The sequence below is a fragment of the Dioscorea cayenensis genome, chromosome 15 (assembly GCF_009730915.1).
Source record: "Dioscorea cayenensis subsp. rotundata cultivar TDr96_F1 chromosome 15, TDr96_F1_v2_PseudoChromosome.rev07_lg8_w22 25.fasta, whole genome shotgun sequence".
Taxonomy (NCBI): domain Eukaryota; kingdom Viridiplantae; phylum Streptophyta; class Magnoliopsida; order Dioscoreales; family Dioscoreaceae; genus Dioscorea; species Dioscorea cayenensis.
The window spans coordinates 957,600-963,365 of NC_052485.1; the positions used below are offsets into that span (position 1 = coordinate 957,600).

A 5,766-nucleotide genomic window follows, 5' to 3' on the forward strand; every position below is an offset into this window, starting at 1 on the left:
TGACAAGTCTGATTCACATGTAAATTTTTTCTTTTGTTTTTAAAAAATTTTCAATAACCTTGTTAAGTGACATGCATTGTGTGAGTCACACCCCTTAAATTAGATCATAGCCGTCAATGCAAGCTTTTTCAATCAGAGCCATTGATTTAAAAGATTTTTAAAACCCTCGCTCTTATCCTTACTGAGTTATCAAATATCACGATCCGATTACACGAGCCTCTACCGCCACGATCTCTTATATAAAAAAACCCTAGCCCTCTTTTTCTTTTATTTCATGGTGGTCGTGGCGAGGACTAGTGGATCTTCTTCTCGAGAGTTGTTTTTGCTTCTTTCAATGTAGGATCTTTTAAGCTTTGTGCAATTATTATTGATGCCTAGGTTGGGCTCTAGATTTCTTTCTTTCCCGAAACCCCTAAAATTTGTTCCTATTTCGTGATTCACCTTTAAACTTTAGATTTAGCTCTCGAGTTTCTAGGGTTTGTTCTCAATTTGTGGTTTGAAAGAGTTTTGTTTCTCTTTTGATGTGTGCACTTAGGATCTTGATCATGATGTTTTTATGGATTAAATCACATCTCAAGGATGAGATTTTGCATGATATATTTGATGTAATGTGAAGTATAGTTGATTGAGGTATAATCTTTCACCATGAAAAAGGAATTGTTAGTTGATTTAATTTGAGAGGTTTCAGATTTTCGTTTTTGACAATAGCAGAAATCCCACTCCGATTTTAGAGATCTTAGAGGAAGAATTTGAAGGAGAGTAAAATATAAAAGTTGTAGATTTTTATGTTATCTAAATAATTGCAAAATTTCAGATTTTATGCATCTGTAGTTTGTGAGATATAGCCTCATTAGTATAATTGTCTCTGATGATATTTCTGTGCAGAACTTGAAGAATCATGGCCAATTTTAATGATCAGGGAGATTGAATTAGATAAGGTGAAAAATAAGAAAGTCGTTCATTTTTGAGTTGTCTGATTGTCAGTAAAATTTCATTAAGTTTGGAGTTGTAGGTTAAGAGATATGCATATTTTAAAAGTATATGTCTGAATTATAAGTTTGCAGAAATAGTTGGAGATTCAATTGAATGTTATAAATTGACTAGTACTCTAAATTATGTGAATTTCGGATATGTCATAGTGTTAGATGTGTTTTATTCCCAGAATTTTGAAATTTATGATTTGGAAAACTGTAAGTGAAGTTATGAGGGTTTTAATACTCACTGATCATGTTGGAATTATTGGTATGGCTTTTAGAGTGGGTAATTACTATTATACCCTCGCAGTAATCAATATTAGAGTGTAGAATAATAGCTTGAATTTTTTGTATTTGTACCATTTTGAAAATCTTTTTAATATACTATTGTTTGTTAGGCTCGATTTTGCTATTGAAAACTAATAGGGTCTCTTCCCAAATATAGGACATGCCAAGAGTGTAAGGTTTGGAAGTATTTTGGGGCGTTAATCAGGTAAGTATCCCACATATAAATCCTATTATATGTATATACTTGAAAATTCAAGTTTTGTGAAGTTTTGAAATTTTTGAGAAAATTACTGATTATTTTGACATATATATTTTGAATTATTTATTTATTATTATTTTTGGAATTACTTTAAATTATTTGATATTTTGAGTTAATGATATTTTATTTTGGATTAGAATTATCTGAAAAGTTTAAATATTTATTTTAAATTCAGGTTATTTAAATTTGTAAAATTTTAAATAGTTTATCTAAATATATATTATTCCAATTATGAATTTCAGATATGTTTTAGTTAATTTCTGATTAATTATTATTAATTTTGTTTTTAATTATCTGTTCATGTTTGAATTCAAGTAATTGGTTTATTTTACTATGATAAAATGGGATCATGCGACTGCTAAAAATTTTGTTTGGCAAATTATTCATATCTTGCCAATCCGAATTTTGTTAGTTTATTGTTTTGTGAATATGCCGTATTTTGACATAGAAACTAGTCCCCAATTAACTATGCAATAACCCCATCACTTTCGGGGTTAAACATCGACCGTGATCGACACGTATTTTGTTATGAAACTATAGTTTCCCACTGCCGTCATGTGAAGAATATCGCCTTTTGATAATTTTTGGCTCGTGTCACGAGTGTAAAAATATGGCTTTTAATAATTTTGTCTCGGGTCACCGAGGGTGAATATATGAATTTTGCGATTTTTGTTTTAGCAATAGTTGTTTGGGGGACCTATATGCTTAAATTCTTGACATCTATGTTTACGTGAAACAAATTTGTTTTGGTGATTTTGCAATTTGATAAATTATGATTTTGTATAATTGATACATATATTTTTAGTGGGATACTTTACTTTACCGTCAGTTCTCATAAATTTTGTTGATATTTTTTTTTCAGATCAGGAGTAGAGGTCAGTGGCAGATAGTTTAGCAAGGATCGTTAGGTAATCGTCGAGTATTAGCATGTAATAAGCCCCGTTTTTTTTTTTTTGTGGGCCTATGTTTTATTTGAATAAGTTTATTTTGTTTTTGCAATCCACTGAGTTGATTTTTTTTTTCTGTTTTGGATCAGGATTTGAGGTCTTGTATGCCTACTTGGTTTCGGCCTTGTAGGTGTACGGCCGTTTGTCAACGTTCCGGGTCTATAGAACTGGGTTCGGGGCGTGACAAATTGTCATGGCAGAATTATTTTTTAAATATTTATTTATTATTTTTCATCCCATTCCATCTCCATGAATCAACAATTATCTTAATTAATGCCATAAAATCAACAATTATTTTAATTAATGCTATAAATACACTGAGATTACTTTAAACTTACTTTATACAATTCTACATTTACATTGTGCTTGATCATCTGCACTCAAAAACCAAATGCATTCGAGACTCATTAGATCTCTTTGCTTTCAACATGGGTGCTCGCCCTTAGTGTCTTTCGAACACTAAATTCTTTTCAAAGCAACTCGTAGGGTGTTACTATAACAAATTTCTATCCAAAATGCATACTCTACCCCAAATAAACCTAAACAACTACAAAATTTTGAATTTTTAATAATATTTTGTAGTGCCAATTGAGAAGGTGGGTGTTTTTATCTCAAATCTCTCTCATAAAGTCAAGCTTTGAAGGGTATTAATTTAGAGAATTAATATAGTATACAGAAAGATACAACTAGATTAGCGCCAATGAAGAGCTAACTTCTCTTCCTCTTTCCCTATCGAGTATATTCCAAGATAGAAATGCTTGAGATAAGAAGCATTAATCAAAGTTGGTTAATTGTAGATTTTAGAGTTTTTTCCCAGAAGAACTTCCAAGCTCTAATTTTATTAATCGATGGAGATGGAGGCACCGTGAGAATAATGATAGAATGGAATAAAGAGAAGTCTATGAAGATAAAATTAGGGAAGCGAGAAAACTGAAAAAATAATGTTGGTTTGGCTAGTCATGAGACATCAATAGAAACATTAATTAAAAAAAAATTGAACAAAATATTTTTATTTTTTATTTTTGATGTGGTAATCTGTGATAGGATATGTGGTTCAAACATATTATCCTCATCAGCTATTGTCACTCGTATCAGTATTTATTAATCTAAAAAATATTAAATATATAAATATATTTTATGCGGGTATTTTATGATTATAATTAATATAAGATGAAGATAAATTTTATACATATAATAAAAATATAATATAATATTATTTTTTTAAAATCACAATCAAAATGCATAATACAAGTATATGAACAAATAGTTAGTGCGTTTAGTTAAGCTGCTTTTTAAAAAGTAACGTACTTCACATGCATAACTTCTTCAGAACAATCATGAAACATTCGTTTTTCAAAGGGCTGGAACTGGGGAGAGATTGCTTTTGCAAACTTGTTACTTTGCTGGCCCTCCAATTAACATTTGACACCATTGTATAATTAGTTTGTAGGTACGAATGGCCAAATTAGCTAGGTGCATGTCGTTATGAGATTGATATTGAGAAGACATGAGCGTGATCTGTTTGATGGGCATAATAAAATGTGCATGTGAATGCTTAAACGTGGTTGGTTTGATCATGAGAGGCCATGAAATCGAAAATGGAAAATGGGAAATGGGATGGGTCCCGCAGGCGCATGCAGGGGAAGGAATCTGCCACTTTGCCGAGGGTGAGGTTCTCGTCGTTTTGCATGCATGCTCACATGGCTGACGTCCTCTTATTCCGCGTTTCAGCAAAATTATTATTAGTTTTAATTTTAATGTAAGTGATCAGATGAATCGCTGATCCCTGTTCTCTGTTCCCTGTTCCCTAGCTTCATGCTGGGGCTACCCTTGATAGATTTGTAGAATACTTAATTTACATTTTTTTAAAAAAAAAATGAGGGAGAAGGCAACTTAGGTTTTATCAAGCATTAATTAGCTGATATGATGGTTAAGCTAAAAAAAATTATATTTGCTCGTATATATATATTTTTTTTTTGACAAATTGGCGACAAGTACCTTTTTATTTTTTTGCATTGTGTCTGAGAGGTTTCGAACTCGAGACCTCCCAAACACAAGTAAGGTAGGAAACCACCAGGCTATGCCTTGGTTCCTATTTGCTCATATATTCCTATAAAATGTTTTTTTTCTATATTTGTGTATTTTATGATTAAAAATTAACTTATAAATTTAATTTTACAAAGGTTAAATTTATTTTTATTTTTACACTATTACTATTTTATTTTCCAAAATAGATGAAGAAAAGAGAATACATAATGGTTTTGTTTTTTTAATAAAGTTGTTCCACTTGACTTTTGGTCAAAATTTTTACAATAATATAGAAATAATTTTTTTTATTTTCTTTTACACAGACATATGATTAAAAAAATACCTATCATTTCTATTTTTAATATGATAGCAAATTTTTTTTTTATTTTAATGCATGTGTTTTATTCACTTTTTTTTAAAAAAATGATAGCTAAACTTATCATGGGCATGCTCTCAAATTAATTATTTTTTTTTATTTTTCCACAGTCAATATTTATAAATTTTTTAAAAAAATAGTATTTTTATAAAACATTTTTTTTTCGCATTTAATCACTTATATATATATATATATATATATATGATAAAAGTTATTTTCCATGAACAACATTTATTTAGAATTGGGATTTGCTCGTCAAGGTGAAGGTGAGAACACGAAAGGTCGTGAGTTTGTCCATCATATCAAGTAAATTCTTATGGATGTTTAATTAAGGAGTCATACCAACTTCTCATTTCATTCTCCCATAGCTAGTTGTTTACCAGCTAGCCACTATTACATTTTCAAAAGTTTTTTCCCCTAAATTATCTATCCACATAATTAAATTAGGACTTAATTTTTCAAATTTATCTTTCTAAATTTATTTAAATATATTATTCTTATCACTGTTATGTTAAATGCAACCTTTAAACAAATCAATGAACAAAGAAATTGCATTTTCTTCTTAAATTGATTTTTATGAAATATTATAAATTCATTTTTTTTACAACAAAAAATTAATTTGTGTGAAATTAGCATGCATTTAATAAAAAAAAAGACTAATTATAAAGTAAAAATTGAATAGAGAGAGAAGGAGGGAGAGAGAATTAAGTTGATGGAGGATAAGAAATGGGTAATATAGGAAAATTTAGGTAAATGTGCATGGAATTCCTTGATTTAACTTCTTTTTTTTTCCTCTTTGTGAAATGATTGGGGCGTACATACAAAATTAGACGGAGGTAGTTTAGTTTTTGGTTACGGTTCATATGCAAGGATGTTAGCCGTATTAGTTTAGTT

The 5,766-nt window shown here is 29.6% G+C and overlaps 1 long non-coding RNA gene across 1 annotated transcript; it reads left to right on the forward strand.

Moving 5' to 3' along the window:
* The first annotated feature begins 900 nt into the window (after positions 1–900).
* LOC120277186 lies at positions 901–2,397 on the forward strand. The gene is made up of 3 exons (XR_005541482.1): positions 901–938; positions 1,420–1,467; positions 2,384–2,397. It is a non-coding gene; the product is annotated as an uncharacterized LOC120277186 (long non-coding RNA).
* Positions 2,398–5,766: the final 3,369 nt, after the last annotated feature.